Below are 19,873 nucleotides of genomic sequence, written 5' to 3'. Positions count from 1 at the left end.
TTTGTCATTTAAATTAAATTTAAAACCTGGCGATGGCCTACCACTCTAAATTCTCCCTTTACATATCCTACTGTCTAGCCACATTGGACTCTTTGCTGTTCCCCTTGAAGATTATTTCATCTCTGTCTTTATGACTTTGGATAATCCATCCCCTCACCCTCCTCACTTCTACTTTTGAAAATCCTAAGAATAGATAGGAACATGAATCTAAGTGCTGGAACTTATCTCAACAGTCATAGGTACAGTCCTCTTATTTTATAGCTGAAGAAACAGACTTGGGGAATTAAAGTGATTTACTCAAGATCATACAGGTAATAAGGATTAAATGTGAAATTTGAATTATATTATAAAATAGTATTATATAGTGTAAAAGGTATATTATAAATAAATTAATATAAACAATATAAGCTAATTATAATACATAACATAATTATTATAATTACATTTATATGGAGTTTTATGATTTGGAAAATGCTTTTCATTTGTCATATCATTTGATTCTCACAACAACCCTGTGAAGTAGATTTATCATCCCCATTTTATAAATAAGGAGTAAAATTAACTTGCCCAGGCTATATAAGCTAATGAGTGTCTAAGTCAGAGATTCAGGCTCAGGTTTTCCTGACTCTACATCACCCTATCACTCAGCTGAAATGAATGCTTACTGACTAATGTACATATGGGTTACCTCTGACTGGAATTTCTAGATGTTTTATGCTACATATGTGTGTATGGGAACAACTAGTAGGGTTGCAGTAGTTAGGGAGCTGGGCATAGAGTCAGGAAAACCTGAGTTTAAATTTGGTCCCCACTGTGTGTGTCCTTGGGCAAGTCACTTAACCTCTTGTTGCCTCATTTCCTTATCTGTAAAATAGAGATAATAATAACATTTATCTCCTAGGGTTATTGTGAAGATCAAATGATATAATTGTAAACAGCATAGCATAGTAACTGCTATATAAATGTTAGATTTTAATTAAATATTATTATCATTATTATTATTATTATTATCATTAATCAGTAAGTGAGGTTTCTGGATAGTATGGTATAATAGTAGAACTACCTGATTTGAAATTAAAAAGCCTGGGTTCAATTCAAGCTTTCTTCTATGTTAGGGCCTGTTATGTGTGGGAATGCTGTAAATTATCATCACCTGGTATCTTTGAGCATTAGAACCTTGTTTTACTAAGTGCCATGGAAGTGGGAATGGATCAGGGTCTGGGAAGGATATGTAAGCACTTGTATTCTAGTGAATAAACAGAGCACTTGGAGATCTTGAAGGAGAACTTGTCTCCCTTGTCATCCTTGCCTCCAACCCCTTCAATGCTCACCTGGGGAAGATTGAGGGAGTTCAGAAAGGTACTCAACACTTCTAATTACTAGTATGAACATTTGCTGTTGTTATCTTTATTCAGTCATTCCATTCATGTCTCTTCATGACCCATTTGGGATGTTCTTAGCAAAGATACTGGAGTAATTTTCAATCTCTTTCTCCAGCTGATTTTACAGTTGAGAAAACTGAGGTATGCAGGGTTACATGACTTGCCCAGGGTCACACAACCAGTAAATATCTGAGGTCACATTTGAACTCAGGAAGATGAGTCTTCTTGACCCCAAGGTCCAGCACTCTATCTGCGGTGCTACCTAACTACCTGTGTGTGATCTTTGGGATTTAGTTTTGCTGGGCTATAGTTTTCTTATGCATAAAAGGAGGAGATTTGACTAGATAATGCTTAAGGTTTTTTAAACTTTAAATTCATGGAGCCCATGAAGACAACATTTTGGGTAAAAAGGATTTCCCAGCTTGGTACTTAGTGAATTAGGAAGATTAGATTAATATGAAACTAGCATCTTATTTGTATATACCTTTTTCTCTGAAGAAGCTTGTCACATAATACTAGTTACTAATTCATTTTCTCATCATATTTGCTAAACAGAGTGCTTGACATCTAAGGTGTACCCATGTAGCTCATCAAAACTAATAGGAAGTTTAAAAAAAGGTCAGTTTGGTCTTTAGAAGCCAGCTAAGCTCGTTGCTTATAGTTATCATAGAAATGAATTTTAAAATCTGCATTCATTTGACTTTATAAAAGATGCATCAAGAGATTAAGAAAATATAAGTTTAATTACTACTCAGAGCCAAAAGACTGATTTTATTATTCACTAGTAGGATTATGTATTAACCCATTTATAGGGTTTCCAGTAGGTTACTAATATTTGAAGTGGGAATATCTATTGTAGAAGATTGCCTATTCTTCAAGGATTTTCAGCATCTTATTTATAAAAAAAACTATTTCAAGGATTCTTGCAGATTAAAGAATAGCATATGATACATAGATAATAGTTATTCCATCTTCCTACCTTATGGAAGTATAGGAAAAAATTATCATTATTGTTATTATAATTGTAACAGATGAAAGTGAATTCTTGAATTCTGGTGAAGATTCTTTCCCCTTCTTTACCATCAACACTTCTTTTGGCTCAGCAGTCCAGAATTCCTTTATCTTTTAGTCATTAGAAAGTGCTGAATATTATTATATTTTAAAACTTTAGGTTAACTATGAATATCTTGATGATATCTTAAATAGTTAAGAACAAAATGAAATATTCAAAATTCATAATATCTGATTAGCTCACAAGTTTACAACTTATTGCTAATGACTTAATGGACTAGGTTTGATTTGCTTGCCTTCTCTCTTCCATTGAAGATCTATATGTGCTTGTGGCAAATCTAATCTTCACAAATGCCTCTCATTCATCACAAAAAAATGGAAGAGAAGGATGAATCTACCAATTTCCCTCAATATCCATTAAAAGATAACCACAAACTCTTAAAATTGGAAGGGATATTAGTCATCTAGTCCAACCCTCTCTACCTCATACAAGGAGCTAAGATAAAGTCACCCAGAAATTAAAGAAACAAATTGAAAGAAAAATAACCCTGACTTAATAAATGAAGCTAACTAGGAAGACAAAAGTTTTATATATATGTGTGTGTGTGTGTGTGTGTGTGTGTGTGTGTGTGTGTTTGTGTGTATAATGTATATATACATGTATATATATAAAATAAAGACTGTACATATAAATTAATATCCTAGTTAGTGTTTATCTTGACATCTCTTGAAGGATGTATGTGCTAGAAAGTATGAATTTCCCTCTGAATTTCTGGAGCAACTAGACTGTTCCATTCATTTGGTAATTAATTACATACTACCTTAACTTTTCATGTATTATATTTAGAGACTCATTTATTTATATTTTATATACTGCTATACATTTAATAACTACTCAATAAATATTTATTGAATTTAATTGTTTCAATTAAAGGTCAAGTTTCCCCAACTTGAACTAGCTCATTTATTTCCATTGTTTGAGGATTTGCAAATTGCATGCAATTATAGTAATATTAAGATTAAACTTTAATTCATTGTTTGCCAATTTCAGTATTTCTTAATATTCTTCTTTCTGAAACTCTGATCACTTCTGTCTTGGCTTTCCTAGAAGCTTAATATGACTTTGTGGAATCAGGTAGAAATCAAATTAAATTCTACCCCTAACAATAGTTATGGGATCATAGAAAGACAGCCTTTCTGAGTATCTTCATCTATAAGGTCTTCATCTATAAAGTAGAGGATAATACTTTACAGTACTTTGTAAACTTTGAAGTACTCTATATTAATGGCATTTCCTTTGATTGCTATGGATTATAAATATTCTCTTCATACATTTTAAATTGCATCAGAAGTATTTTTCACATTTAAAGTCATCCTTGGATTGTCAAGGGATCATACATGTCTAAAAGAGCATCTATTTTCTTTTTTAAAAAAATTTTTTTAAACATTAATTTAAAAATTTTTGAGTTCCAAATTCCTTCCCTTTCATTCTCCCCCCCCCCCCATTGAGAGGGCAAACAATAGGATAGCAATTATACATATAAAGTCATGAATAACATATTTCCATATTAACCATGTTACAAAAAGCAAGAAATATAAATGGATTTAGAGTCATCTATTCACACCTTGGAGGTAGATAACATTTTTCATCATAGGTCTTCTGGAATTGCCTTGGATCATTGTATTGTTCAAAGCAACCAAGGCTTTCATACTTGATTATCATTAAATATTGTGTTTACTGTGTACAATAGTTCTTTTTGATTCTGTTCACTTCACTTTGTACCAGTCTCGCTAGATTTTTCAGCAACTATCCTGCTCATCATTTTGATGGCACAAGAATTCCATCACAATCATATACCACAACTTGTTCAACTATTCTCAAATTGATGAGCATCATCTCAATTTCTAATTCTTTGCCATCAGTAAGGCTGCTTGCTTTCAATTTTTTCATTAATTTCCTTGATATTTTGTTTATTTTTTTCTAGCTCTATAAAACAATTCTTTGGTAGTTTGATTTATCTGACAAGATAAGTAAATTAATTTAGATGGAATTTCATTTTTATCATATAGGCTTGGCTTAACCATGAACTATTAATATTTCTCCAATTATTTAGATATATCTTTATTTGTGTAATAAATATTTTGTAATTTTGTTCATATTGTCCTTGGGTTTGTTTTAGCAGATAGATACCCAAGAATTTTTATAATGTCTACAGCTATTTTAAATGGACTTTCTCTTTCTATATCTTCCTAATTGTTGGTAATATATGGAAATAATGATGATTTGTATAGGTTAGTTTTATATCCTACAATTTTGCTAGCGTTGTTAATTATTTTAGCTAGTTTATAAATTGATTCTCTAGAGTTCTACAAAGTATGCCTTCATATCATCTGCAAAAAACAGATAACTTTATGTCATTATTGTGTATATTTATTCTTCCAATTTCTTTTTCTTGTCTTATTGCTATAGTTCTAAGTTTGAATACAATTTTAAATAATTGAGATGACAATACGCATCTTTAATTCACTCCTGATTTTATTGGGAAGACTTCTAAGCTTATCCCCATTAAAGATACTTGCTACTTATCATTTTAAGAAAGGTTCCATGCTTTCTAATGTTTTTAATAGGAATGCTATATTTTGTCAAAAACTTTTTGTGTATTTGTTGATGCAGTCATATGAATTTTTTTTGCTATTGATAGGGTCAATTGTGCTTATAGTTTTTCTAAAATTGAAAGACTTGTATTTCTGATACACCTAGTCATAGTATATGATTTTTGTGATATATTGCTGTAATCTCCTTGCTAGTATTTTATTTAAATTTTTTGCATCAGTATTCATTAAGAAAATTGACCTATAATTGTCTTTACTGGTTTTTGCTTTCCTTGATTTAGTTATCAAAATGATATTTGTATTGTAAAAGAATTTGCTGGGATTCTCTCTTTACCTTTAATTTTCAAACAGTTTGTATAGTATTGGGATTAATTACTACTTAAATGTTTGGTAGAAGTTATTTGGTAAATTCGTCTGTTTCTAGAGTTTATATCCTTGAGAATTTCATTGATGTATAATTCAATTTCTTTTTCTAAGATAGGATTAAGTCTCCTATTTCCTCTTCTGTTAATCTAGGTAATTTATATTTTTGTAAATACTCATCCATTTCACTTAGATTGTAGGTTTTATAGGCATATAATTGGGCAAAATAAGTCTTAATAATTGTTTTAATTTCATCTTCATTGGTGGTGCAATTACCCTTTTTCATTTTTGATATTGGTAGTTTTATTTTCTTTCTATTTTTTAAAAATCAAATTTACCAATAGTTTATTTTATTATTAGTTCATTGTTTTTATTTCAAATGTTATTAATCTTTTTAAAAATTTCATTTTCATATTGTTGTTTAATTGATAATTTTTAATTTGCATATTTTCTCATTTTCTAGCACATTGAGCTTTCTTTTATTAATGTACAATTATAAGAATATAATATTTCCCCTAATTACTGCTTTAGTTGTATGGCACAAATTTCAATATGTTGTCTCATTGTTGTTGGTCTCCTTAATGAAATTATTGAATACTTCTATAATTTGTTCTTTGAGCCACTCTTTTTTTTTTTAGGTTTTTGCAAGGCAAATGGGGTTAAGTGACTTGCCCAAGGCCACACAGCTAGGTAATTATTAAGTGTCTGAGGCCGGATTTGAACTCAGGTACTCCTGACTCCAGGACTGGTGCTCTATCCACTGTGCCACCTAGCTGCCCAACCCACTCATTTTTTTAAGATTCAAATATTTGGTTTCCAATTAATTTTTAATATATGTTTTTGTGGCCCTTTATTAAATGTAAATTTTATTGCATAATGACTTGAAAGCATTGCATTTAATTTTTTTTTCTGCATTTGGTTGTAAGGTCTTTATGCTCCTATACATGATCAGTTTTTATAAAAGTGTCGTATATAGCTGAAAAAGATATATACTCCTTTTCTGTTCCTATTCAGTTTTCTCCAGAGCTCTAACTTATCTTTTTTACAAGATTCTATTCATCAACTTGACTTCTTTTTTTGGTTAGATTTACCTGGTTCTGAGAGGGGAAAGTTTTACTGTTTATTCCCTACTATATTTCATTTAAGTTTACCTTTAAGAATTTGAATGCTATGCCATTGGTGCAACTATGTTTATATTGATATTACTTCACTGTCTATGATTCATTTTAGCAAGATATACATTCCCTGCTTATACCTTTTAATTAAGTCTATTTTTTGCTTTGTCTATTTGTGATTGCTACTTTTTTCTTTTTTATATAAGCCAAAACATATTGGATTCTGCTCTAGCCCTTTATTTTAACTCTATGTGTATATATCTCTCTCTGTTTCAAGTATGTATTTTCTGGATTATGGTTTCTAATCTATTCTGCTATGTACTTCCATTTTATGGGTGAATTCATCCCATTCACATTCATAGTTATGATTACTAACTGTGCATTTTCCTTCATTCTATTTTCTTCTATTTCTCTTTCTCTCTCTTTTTATTATGTCCTTCTTCCAAAGGCTGTTTTGCTTCTTACCACTGCCTTCTTTTATTTTTTCCCCCTTTTATTATTTTCTTTTTCTTTATCTCCTTTTCCTCCTACTTTCCCATTGGGTAATATAGCTTTTTATTACCTTTTTCAGTATGTGTTTATGTTTTCTTCTTTGAACCAATTTAGATGTGTGTGAGATTCAAGTGTTCACTCCTATTTTCCTCTCTACTGTAAAAGTTCTTCCTTTCTTACCTCTTTTATGTGAGATAGATTTTTTTTTCAATAATGATTTAGGACTAAATACAGTCTCTGAGGCTGAGATAAAACAAAGATGCTTATGCTAATTTTGACCTAACATCACCAAGAAAATAGAGCTTATTTACCATCCATCCATATACAAAATAATCATTTATAAGAAATGGAGAAATTTTGAATGCTCTGGGAAAGTTCACTTTGGCAGTTTACTTTCCAAGCATGTACACATAAATGATGAGCTTGAAGCATACATTGCTAGAGATAGCTCAGTGTCTGGGCCTTTCCTCCGAAGTAAAGCATGGGAAAGAAGAGGTATTGGACTGCCTATCAAACTGAAGGTCTATAGAACCATTGTGCTGATCTTATTTTTGTATGTTTGTGAAACCTGGACAGCATACTATTGCCATGTCAGGAAACTGAATTACTTCTATTTGAATCATCTTAGGAAAATTGTGAAGATCACCTGGCAAAATAAGGTTCCAGAAACTGAAGGGATTTTTTTTTTGAGTTGAACTCCTAAGCTTTCAAATTTTTCCCAAAAGTACAACCTCTGATGGACTGGTCACATTGTTCAAATGCCAAATGTATGTTTTCCTAAAAGATTAGAGAACTCAGACAAGGCAAGTGCTAACATGGAGATCAGAAGAAGTAATATGAGAACACTCTAAAGTTCTCTCTGAAGAACTTTGGAATTGATTATGGGACATTGTCACAGTATCATCCAGCATGGCATGACCACATAAATGAAGATGCTATTCTCTGTGAACAAAGCAGAATTCCAGTAGCTCAAAAGAAACATAAGATATATGCATTTAGGGACATTTCCATTCCTATTGTTCATATGAATTATTTGTACCTATCCCATGATAAAGCCTTCTGAACTTGTATTAGTCTGGTTAGCTATAGGGAGATTAGCTACCTTCAATCCAACATATGGTTGTTATTCAAGAACGAAGGACTATAATAAACTAACCACCTTAGATAGTTTCCCCCATTCTTTCTTTTCTGTCCTTCTCCTAGAGCATTCCTCTCTCTTGTCTTAATCATTTTTTTTACATCATCCCCAAATGATCAACTCACTCCTGCACCCTCTTTTTAGGGAGTATCCTAGAATCTTTCTAAATGCACCAATAATAGAGTTCTTAGAAGTTACATATATCATCTTACCATATAGAAAAGTAAATATTTAACATTATTGAGTCCCTTATGATCTTTTTTCATGTTTAACTTTTTATACTTCTCATAAATCTTGTATTAGAAAGTCAAATTTTCTGTCTAGCTCTGATCTTTTCATCAGGATTCTTGAAAGTTCCCTATTTAAATATCTATTTTTTTTCCCTTGAAGGATTATACTGTTTTGCTAAGTAAGTTGTTCTTGGTTGTAATCCTAGCTCTTTTGTCACAAATATCATACATATTTTATGATAATCTAATGCCATTGCTCCTTTAATATGGTACTGCTAAATCTTGTATAATCTGTGGCTCCACAATAATTGAATGGTTTCTTTCTAGTTGTTCGAAGTATTTTCTCTTTAACCTGAGGACACTGGAATTTGTCTATAATATTCTTGGGAGTTTATATTTTGGGAGCTTTTTCGGGTAGTGATAGATGAATTTTTTCCATTTCTATTTTATCCTCCAGTTCTAAGATATCAGGGCAGTTTTCCTTGATCACAGCTTGAGGTATATCAATAATTCTTAAATCATCTCCCTTGAATCTATTTTCTGGGTCAGTTGTTTTTTTTCTGATGAAATATTTCATATTTTCATATTTTATTTTTTATATTTTCTTATTTTAAAAAATTCTTGTGGTTTTGTTTTATTGTTTCTTGATATCTTGTGAAGTCATTAGTTTTTGCTTGTTCAATTCTAATTTTTAGGAAATTATTTTTTTTTACTGAGCTCTTTTAACTCTTTTTCCACATGGCCAATTCTGCTTTTTTATGGAGTTATTTCATCAGTGAATTTTTGTACTTCATTTTCCATTTCATCAATTGTATTTTAAGGTGTTATTTTCTTCAATATTTTCTGTGCCTCTTTTTACCAAGTTTTTATTTGTATTTTCATAATTTTCATAATTTTCTTTCATTTTAAGCTAGTTTTCCCTCTACATTCTTATTTGATTTTGAAAATTTTTTCAGATCTTCTTGGAACTCTTGTTAAGCTTATGTCCAATTCACCTTTTTTTGCCCTTTGATTCTTTTCTGGAAGTTATTTTGGCCCCATTGTCTTCTTTTGAGTTTATGTATTGATCTTGTTAACATAGTTATATTCTCATCTTTTTTTGCTCATCTTTCAATTCTATTTCTTGGCTTTGAACTTTTATTTTAAATGGGCTCTGTTCATTGCATGGGAGTTAGAGAGAAGCAGTCTCAAGTTTAGAAATTTTCTTGGTAGTATAATCTTGATAGAGATGTGGTTACTGCTTTTCTGGTCTGTATTCTGGTCCTTACCCAGGAGAGACAAGAAATGATAATGTTATATAGGGTTCCTGATCTCTTAAAGTCAAAAGCAATAACTGTTGCTTAGGGGTTCTGTCTCTCTTGATTGAAAGCCTTCCTATCACTATTCCATTCAATTTAGAAAAATACAGATATCTTATTGTCTGATCTTGTTACCTCTTAGACTTCTTGTCTCTTCTCTAAGGATATGATTTCTCTCTCATCACACCCAATTTGGATCAAGATACAACATGGAAAAAAAAAGTAAAAACTGACAGATTGCTTTCCGTGGGGGAGTGGGGGGAGGGAAGTAAGATTGGGGGGAAATTGTAAAACTCAAATAATATCTTTAATAAAAATTAATTTAAAAAATAAAATAAAAAAGAAAGTCTTCCTATCTACCCTTGAACTGTTGATCCAGAATTGGGTAAGGGCAATGGAATTGATAAACAATGCCTGGTCCTATGTCCAGTGTTAGCACAGGGGCCATTGTAATCTCTTTCTGATCATTTGCTAAATTCCCTTACCATCTGTGGCTCGATTGCTCCCAACCTACTGGTGTTTCCATTGCCACCACTTATACCCACCACTGATGTTTCATCCACATGTACTTTGGGTCAGCTTCCAATCCTTGTGTCATAGATTTCTCTTTCTGACTTTGTTAAGTTTCTTGAGTTGGAAGAATATTTCACTTGTACCTTTTTTTGGCTCTGGTATTCCAGAAATCAATCTGAGGGATTATTTTAAAGTTGTTTGGGGGAGAATTTTGGGGAATCATTGGCTTAGTGCTATCTCTACTTTGCTATGGTTCTATACCTGAAAGTCTATTTATATTTTTTTTTTAGAGTCACCACAACCTTTTGAGGTTAGACTTCGAAGTTATTTTGACTTGACAGTTCAATAATAAATTAGTTCTATTTGATGGAAACTTTTTGTGGGGGAAGAGGAATAGCTAATTAAAGAGTACAGTTCAAATGGATGTTGATGAGTTGGTCATGATTCTACAGAGAAAGAGCCTCTAGACCTTTGGTACAAACCTCAAATGAAAGACACTAAGCTGTTCATAAAGTTCCCTTGGAGAGCAAATATTGTTATGCTGTATTTTTATTTATTTTGTTAAATACTTTCCAATTGCATTTTAATGTAGGTCAGGGTGTACTTGGGAGTGTTGTGGGCCCCTGAAGGATCATGGATTAGACACCTCTACTTTAGGCAGAATTTCCTAAAGGAAAAGACCATTAAATGAGTGACATTACAACCAGAGACCCAGAGCAAACGTTTTCATGGATCTTTCTTTTGTCTAAATCTCTCTATTCAATTATGAACCGATAAAATTCAATGTAGTGCCAGAAGCAATATCAGTTCTTATATTTTTTTTTAGATTTCAATGTCCCTGTAGACCTTAAAAGCCAATGAAATGGACATATGATCTATGATTTCTTTTGAATAATTATTGGGAAGATTAAGGAACTTAGATTACTAATATGTATATTAGTAATAAAATGAAATAAAGGCAGTTCTAATCAAATATAATTAATTTGATTATGAAAGATATTCAAACTAAATATTAAACATATGTTGATTGAGAAACTTAGTACATAAGCTTTTGCACTTAAGAAACTTTTATATCAGTACCCATCATAGTCATTTTCATGTGAGAGGTGCCATGAAGCATAATAGGCTCCATATATATGTGTATATATATATATATATATATATTTACACACACACACATATATATTCATATATAGATATATGGATAGATCTCATATATATTTATATGTATATATATATATATATAAGACAGCACAAAGCTGTGATTTCAGAACACATTGTGTATATGTATGTATGTATATATATATATGCGTATATATAGAGAGAGAAAGACAGAGAGAGAGGTGGTTATTTATATATGTATACATACTTTATCATGTATTTTGGGGGTAAATTTATTGTACCTTTTAGGTAGGTATTGATACTCTCTATCCACTTATTAGAAGAATTTCCAATGCTGGATTTAGTGGTTTCTTTCTTTTTTTTAAAACAGTTAATTACCTTTCTAATCTTATTAGCATGTCAGAAGACTACTACTCCTGTATTATTTCCACTCTTTATTTCTTTTGCCACAGTTTACATGCCACTAAATGGAACTAGAGTATCACCCAATGAGACTGATAGTCTACCACAATTTGATGTTATTTATTCTCCACTGAGCTCTCACTGCAGCAAGGTCACCCTTTTGCTTCTTAAAGGGTTTTCAGTTCCACTCACTACTGCAACTATTCCAAACTGTCTTTCTTCAGTTTCCCACATCTCTGACATCCTCCCAACTGAGAGTCTCACTTAATTACTGAAAAAGCAAGACCTTGAATTTCTCTCTTTTTCTCACAACCCCATAACATCATCTTTCACTTCATCTTCCTTTTCTCCAGTCCTTCTACTAAATAAGTATATTTAGCTGTTATTGTGGTTATCTTTCCTCCCATCCCGTCTTCTACAATAAACTGCCCACGCTATTACCTCTCCTTTCTCTTTAATTTTCAGTCTCAGATTTGTGGTTCTTTAAATTCATAATCTTCAGCATAATTTATTATGCATCTCTTCTGGGACACTGTATTAGTTTTAGAAGATAAAAAGGAGTCTGAGGCTCTATCCCTGTCTTCAAAAAGTAAATTGAAGACAGTTAACAATAGAAATGGGAACACAGGACAACGTTAGGTAACACAAGATATTTCAACTATCAAGTTTAAGCATTTTCACTGGCTGATCCCTATGCCTGAAACTCCCCCCCCACTTCATCATTGTATTAAGTATTGGCATGTAGAGAAAGGCCTCACAGTCTAAGAAGGAGGGTAGACACATGCAAACAAATATATAGAAAAAAGATATGTACTGGATAATTTTGAAGATAATCCCAAGGGGAAGGTCATAAGCCTTAGGGAAGATAGGGAAAGGCCTTTTGCAGAACATTTTAACTGAGAATTTTTAAAAAGTCAGGGAATCGGGGCAGCTAGGTGGTGCAGTAGATAGAGCACCAGCCCTGGAGGCAGGAGGACCTGAGTTCAGATTTGGCCTCAGACACATAATAATTGCCTAGCTATGTGACCTTGGGCAAGTCACTTAACCCCATTGCCTTAAAAAAATAAAAAAAAAATTTTTAAAGGTTAGGGAATCCTGAGGTGTGAAGATGATGAAGAGGGGGGTCTTCTAAGTACCAGATGAGTGAAACAATTGCGGTAGCTGGCATAATATACAGTGTTGGATTCAGAGTCAAGAAGAACTAGGTTCAAATCATGGCTTACCTATTATTTGAACTACCTGTTCACCTAATCTCTGAAAAGAGGATGATAATAATAATAATAATAATAATAATAATAATAATAATAATAATAACAACACTTATCTTTGGATCTGTTTTGAGAATCAAAGGAGATAATGTATAGAAAGTATTTTGTAAGTCTTAAAAGAGTATATAAATGTTGTTAGAATATAAGCCCCTTGAGTGCAGGAATTTCTTAAGCTTTTTCTTTGTATCCTCAATGGTTATAGTAGTGCCTCCTGTTTAGCTTAATAAATATTTGTTAATTGGGTGAGATTATTAAGCACCTCAGGGGTTTAGAGAAGAGAGATTATAGAGTACTGGCTTATCAGGGAAGGTTTCATGGAGAAGGTGAGAAGTGAACTGAGCCTTTTAAAACAGTCTGAAATTGAGACAGGTATAGAAGCAGAAGGATATGGAGGCAGAAATGTATGTGTCCCTTTTGAAGAAAAATAAATTTTGTTTGACCATTTTGTTGTGGAGGGGAAGAATGAGATTTAGGGGAAGAATGGGAGATCAAGATGGAGAGGAAAAAGGATAGATTACAGGGGAGTTTGCTAGTGGAAGAACTTTGAATTTATCTTGTGTAACTGGGGAGTCTTTAAAGGTTTTTTGATTAGGGTCTGGCGTACCTTAAGCAGTGTTTTAAAAAGATTTATCTGATATCACAGTATAGGTTAAAGAGGATAAAGAATAATAATACATATATAAAATGATGAGAACTTAAACTAAGATAGTGGCAGTATAGAAAGAAAGTGAGAAAAAGAAACATAAATCATTGCTGGAAAAGGATCACCAAGAATTAGTGATTGAATGTCAAGAAAGTAGGAAAGAGAAACAGCAAGGACAACTTCAACATTTTTCTTCTAATAGAAATAACAATGTCTGGAGGGGGATTGAATTTTGACAAAAAGATGATGGGTTCAGTTTCAGACATGTTGAGTTTAAGGTGACAGAAAGACATTTGGGTGAAGATGTTAAAGTTAGTGTAGGACTAAAATATCAGGAGAAGGGTTAGGTTTAGAGATGCAGCTCAATAAGTCATTCATGTAGAACCAATAGTTGAAGGTGTGAACATAAGACTGTGATTTGACTAACAATAATAGCCTTTATTAAGAATTTTGTTTGTAAAATTATTTACATAAATTATTTCATTTGATCCTCTGAACAATCCTATCATTATAATCCCTATTTTCCAATTGAATCTTAGAGAGATTTAAGTAACTCATCCAGGGTTACCCAGCTAATATATGTCTGAGGTAGGGCCTTCTTGGATCTAAGTCCAGTACTCTATTCATTGTGCCTCACAGCTTAAGGCCCTCGTTGGGTAGAAAAGTAAATTATAAAAAGATACAGCCCCACAAAATAAGAGAAAAATTAAATTCAACAAATATTTATTAAATATTTCTTCTACATAAAGCACTGTTTGGTAATGAGGAAACAGACAAAAAGTCATATCCCTCGGAGAGCTTATAATCATCTACAGCATATAGAAACAAGGAAGGAAGAATTTCCTGTAAGTGGTGGAGCAAAAGCCAGATTCACAGGGGTGTAAGAAATAGGTGGTTAAGAGATGAAGTCAGCAAATTAAAATAAAACTAAAAATTGAGATATTTGATAGAAATAGAAAGGAAATTTAATGAGGAGAGGGTTTTCCTTTTCTTTTTTAAGATGAGGCAGACCTAATTTTAGGCAGAGGAGAAGGGGAAAGATGTGATAGAAGAAAGTCTTGTACACTTAGGAGTCTTTGAAACTTGGGGTGTTGACCTTGGGTTGTATCAGAAATGTCCACTGACTCATGCTGAGTTCCTGGTTCAGTCTATTTATGACCACATGCCAAAACAGACAACATCATGTTAAATTCCAATCTTACCCTAAAAAATACTAGTTTTTCATCAGACATTAAGTTTGTTCCCATTTTTTTCATCAAGGAATTAATAAAAATGTCATATGTACTAAAACTACCTTCCAAGGAAAATAGCATTCCACAAGGCTGATACCAAACCATTTATCATTTTAAGCACAAACATTATACCAGTTGTGTACCTACTTATTACAATAGTGAAGGTCTGCATTTCACTATTTTTTAGTGAATAAAATCATAATAGCATCCTTTAATACATAAAAAATGAATATTCCCTATTGCTTTGAAATGTTTCTCTACCAGTTCTGTTGGATTTGCAATGATTTATTCAGAGTTTTATAGCATTTTGAGCTGGGAGGATCCTCAAATACCATCTAGTCCAACCTCTTGGCTTTACCTGTGAAAGAACTGAAGCCCTAAGATGCTATTAAGTAATTGAGCTAGGATTGAAATCAAGATATTCTTACTCCAAATCTAATTTCTTTAACACTCTGGCATACTTTGACCTAACTCCCTTTGTGACCATAAAGGTATGGTTTTGCCAAATGACTGGCAGGTCAAAGTAGGGTGCAGGATATGAAACAGACCAAAACTGACTGACACATTTTCATAGCCTAATGAGTAGCATGTTCCATCTACTTGAGCTACAAAAGGGTTTTGAAGCAGTTCCCCCCCCACTTTTTTCCTATTGTTATTATTGCAGTTAGTCCTGTGAGTGAACCAGAGTGGTGTAAGCAAAACATGTTAAGACTAAAATGTTAAATTTCTAGATAATACCATCTGTTTCTTAATATCCTGAAATAACAATGAATTTAAATGTAGCAGAACTGTTTCATGACTGGAATAACGGGTTGACTGTTTTCTTTGTAAACCTCTTGGGAAAGAGTTAATGATCAGACATTAACAGGCTTCATGTTGGTAAAAGGAACAAAATCTCATTTTGGGATTTCCTAGTGACTGACATAGGTGAAACTATTAGCTTATGATGGTCTAGGTAAAGGATTTTCCAATCTATTTATTTCCTTTTAATGTTTTAGGATATAAACCAATAGCTAGTAAATTCAGAGCCATCTTTTTTTTAATATCTTAAACTCTATAGACCAAATTATATTATCCAAATAGTTGTTTTGCTATAAACAATCGATATATTCCAGAAAAAAACTTGTAAATTTAATAACATTGTGTTGAAGAGTTTGCTACTTAAAAGAAACCAGTGAGAATTCTTTTAATAACATATGAAATATGATATTTCTCTTTGTTAGGTTTTTTGTTTTTTGTTGGGTTTTTTTGAACAGGGTATACCTGTATAGTTAAACTGATATTCCCAAATCAACATGCATGACAGAATCTTTACTTAAGTGACAGATTCTCTTTAATTTGGACCCATAGTAGAGGTTCTTTTTCTTTTATTGGTACTTTATTATTCAGGGACTATTTGAACTGGGCCTCTAATTTAATTCATAGATTTCCCTGGAGGTAAGATCTAGGAGAATCATGGTACAATAACAAGAGATAGCAGATTTTGAATCAGAGAATTTAGGCATGAATTCTGGCTCTGCCACTTAATAAATACTATGATCTTGGAGAATCACTTCAGTTCTTTGAATATCATCAGTTTTCTCATTTGTAAAATAAGGAAGTTGGGCTAGGTGCAATTTGAGGGCACATATAGCTCCAAATATCTGATCCAAAGAGTTTTGGGTTTTTGCTTTTTTGTAAGTAATTTTGAATAAAACAATTTAAATGCTAGAGGCATCTACTGCTAACCAACAAGATATTAAATTATCTTGGAAATGAAAAAAAATAATATATTCTCCTTCCTATCACCAACCAATGGGATATGTAGTTTTAATTCCTTTTCTAAAGGAGGAGATTTTTAGTTATATTCATCACTTATTGTCTACTTTCTCTTAAAACCAATGACATTTTTAAGAAGTTGGACTGGAATTAGAAGTGCAGATTATAATTGTGGAATAAATTTTATTTTCTCTCTTTCATAAAAAACAGTTATTTACTTTGGTCTTAGCATTGTGCCAACAGGCAGACCTAATCTTTTATTTCGACAAATACTTAAAGTAGACCTGAAATAAACAGCAACCCATCATCTGTGGACATTGAAATTTAAGAAGGTCATTTGTAAGCAAGCAGAACCAGAGAACATTATACACAGTAACAGCTACATTGTATGATGATTACCTATAATAGACTTAACTCTTCTCAGCAATACAGTGATCAAAGATAATTCTAAATGACTTGTATTAGAAAATGACATCTCTAGCCATAGGAAAAACTATGGAATCAGGATGTAGATCAAAATATGACTGTTAATTTTTTGCAGTTTTTTTTTCCTTTCTCATTTTTTGTCCCTTTTATTCTGACTCTTCTTTTACAACATGACTAATTTAAAAATATATTTAGCATAATTGTGCATGTATAGATTGATTGCTGCTGTCTTGGGAAGGGGACAGGAAGGAGAAAATTTTATAAAAATGAATGTTGAAATAAATGTTGTTTGTGAAAGAAATAAAGCTGAACAAAGAAAGAAACAAGAAAATCTACCTCTGTTTCAAGAATAAAAAAAAAAATCAATAAAAAATAAATTTTCTCATTGACTATGTCTGAAAAAAAGATCATTCAGAAACTGGAGAGTGTCCAAGGTAAGAGTAACCAGCATTGTGAAGACCTTGGATTTCTGTTGAAGAGAGGTAAATAGAAGTAACTAGGATTGTTTATCTTAGGAAGAAAAGATTCTCAGGAGGACAAGATAGCAATTATCAAGTATTTGAAGTTTTGTCCTATAGAATAAGGATTAGATTTATTCCCTTTAGATTTGAAGAGTAGAATCAGTAAAATAAAATCTGGTGGAAGTTGCAAAAGGGAGAATTTCAGTTTGATATTAGGAAAACCTCTTAGCAATTAGAACTATCTTAAAGTGAAACAATCTGCTTGGAGAGCTCATGAATCCTTTCATTGCAAGTCTTCAAGAAGAGGCTGGATGACCATTAACCAGGTATTTTATAATGAGAAATACTTTCAGGAAGTTGGGCTAGGTGCAATTTTGAGGGCACTATCACTTAGACTAGATGACCAAAAAAGTCTTTTCATCTTTCAAATCCTGTGATTCATCCTTGAGATTACAATTAGGGGATGTCTTGACAGCAGTATAAATGCTTATGTCATGGATTTAAATGGGAATAAGAGCTTAGTTGTTGTATATGCGTATGCTTTGGGCCTTCGCAATCTAAGAGATATAGACTTACATAAATAAAGAAACCTCTTATTTTTTTGTGAACCTAAGGAATATTAGGGTGATTGATTGTATGTCAGGGATTAAAGTGGTCATTAGGGACTTCACTGAGATGTCTGATCAGAGTAATAATGAAAAGATTAAGAGGAAAACTTATGTACATATTTTAATGATTATTCCCTAAGATTCAGGTAGATTTATAGAAGGAATGTTTGGTTATTCCAGCATTATAAAAACTATAAATGCAATAAACTATATTATTAATAAAGATAACATGATTATATCAATAGATATAGGAAAAAAACTTTTTGACAGTCATTTATCTTAAAAAATACAATTAAGCAAAGTATTAAATAAATGTTTCCTTAAAATGACAAAAATATATCTAAAATTCAAGAAATAGAATTATGTACAATAGAAATACTAGCAGCCTTTCAGAAAGATCAGAAGTAAAGGTAGGATGTCCATTGTCATCATTGTTATTTGGTATTATCCTTGAAATACTACATATAGTAATGATGAGAAAAATAAATTAAGAGAAGAGGTGTAGACAAGAGAAAATAAAATTATCCCTATATACAGATATGATGCTTTGTGATCCAACTACAAAATTGTTTAAAATATTACTTCAGTAAAGTAGACATGCTTAAAATGTTTTTAAATTAACCTATTATTAAGAAATCTCAGCAGAAAGAGAAAAGAAAACCCCATTCAAAATAATTACAAGATATGAAATAGTTTGGAGTTCTTCTAATAAGACACCACTGGGACTTATAAAAAAAGAACCACAAAATACTTTTATCAGAGATAAAGAATGATAAATAATTGTAGCTATATTAATTATGATTGTGTGATGCCAATATAATAAAATGACAACACTACCTAGGTTAATTTAAAGATTTAATGCCAGAAGCAATCAAATTACTACAGGAACATTTTATTAAAATAGTCAAAATGCATCCAGAATAACAAAAAGAACAAGAATTCTAAAGGAAATAATAGGAAAAAATAAAAACATCTTACAGGGCCTAATCTTATATTGTACTATAAAACAATAATCATTAAGACTATTTGGTAGTGGTTTAATAATAGAAAAGTTATCAGTGAAATTAATTAGATATATAAAATCCATAAACAACTGAAGATATTTGCAAAGTATTTGATGTAAAGTTAAATGAGAGAAACGGAGAGTAATTTAAAATGCCGAAGTGGGCAGCTAGGTGGTGCAATGGATAGAGCACTGACCCTGGAGTCAGGAAGACATAGGTTCAAATCTGGCCTCAGACACTTAATTCTTACTTAGCTGTGTGACTTTGGGCAAGTCACTTATCTCCATTGTCTTGCAAAAAGTCAAAAATAAAAAATAAAATGAAATTCTGCCAAACAAGGTGGAAGAAATCAGCTTTGATTACCTCACAACTCTGAACAAAAAAAAAAAAAAGCAAACAATATGAATTCAAAAGACTGATGATGAAACTTACCTCTTACTTCTAGGGAATAGATAAGAAAGTAGAGGTTCAAAATGAGATGTGACCAGTATTTGTATTAATTTTTAATTGTTTTTCTTTACTAACTGTATTTGCTTCAAGAGAAAAGTTCCACTTGGAAGGGTAAAGGGGAGAATTAATGAGTTGTGATTGACAATTTAAAAAAAAGCATAGATAATTTTTTAAATAAACAGAAGATAACAAAAAAATGAAGAAGGGGACACAAAAATCAAGCAATTTTGTTACCAGAAGACAGCAACAGCATGGAGGATAATCTAGTTGGAAGGACTTGCAGCACAGAGGATGATACAGCTGAGGGAAGAAATGGTATAGCCTATGCTTTTCTCCTTCAGTGA

The 19,873-nt window shown here is 31.9% G+C and overlaps 1 protein-coding gene across 1 annotated transcript in view; it reads left to right on the top strand.

The window, feature by feature from the left end:
* The window catches only part of APBA2 (amyloid beta precursor protein binding family A member 2), a 281,698-nt gene that overhangs the window by 56,429 nt on the left and 205,396 nt on the right, over window positions 1-19,873 (top strand). The gene's annotated exons all lie outside the window — the stretch shown is intronic.

Source organism: Macrotis lagotis, chromosome 4 (genome assembly GCF_037893015.1).
Source record: "Macrotis lagotis isolate mMagLag1 chromosome 4, bilby.v1.9.chrom.fasta, whole genome shotgun sequence".
NCBI classification, from domain to species: Eukaryota; Metazoa; Chordata; class Mammalia; order Peramelemorphia; family Peramelidae; genus Macrotis; species Macrotis lagotis.
This window is presented reverse-complemented; position numbering and strand designations above follow the sequence as displayed.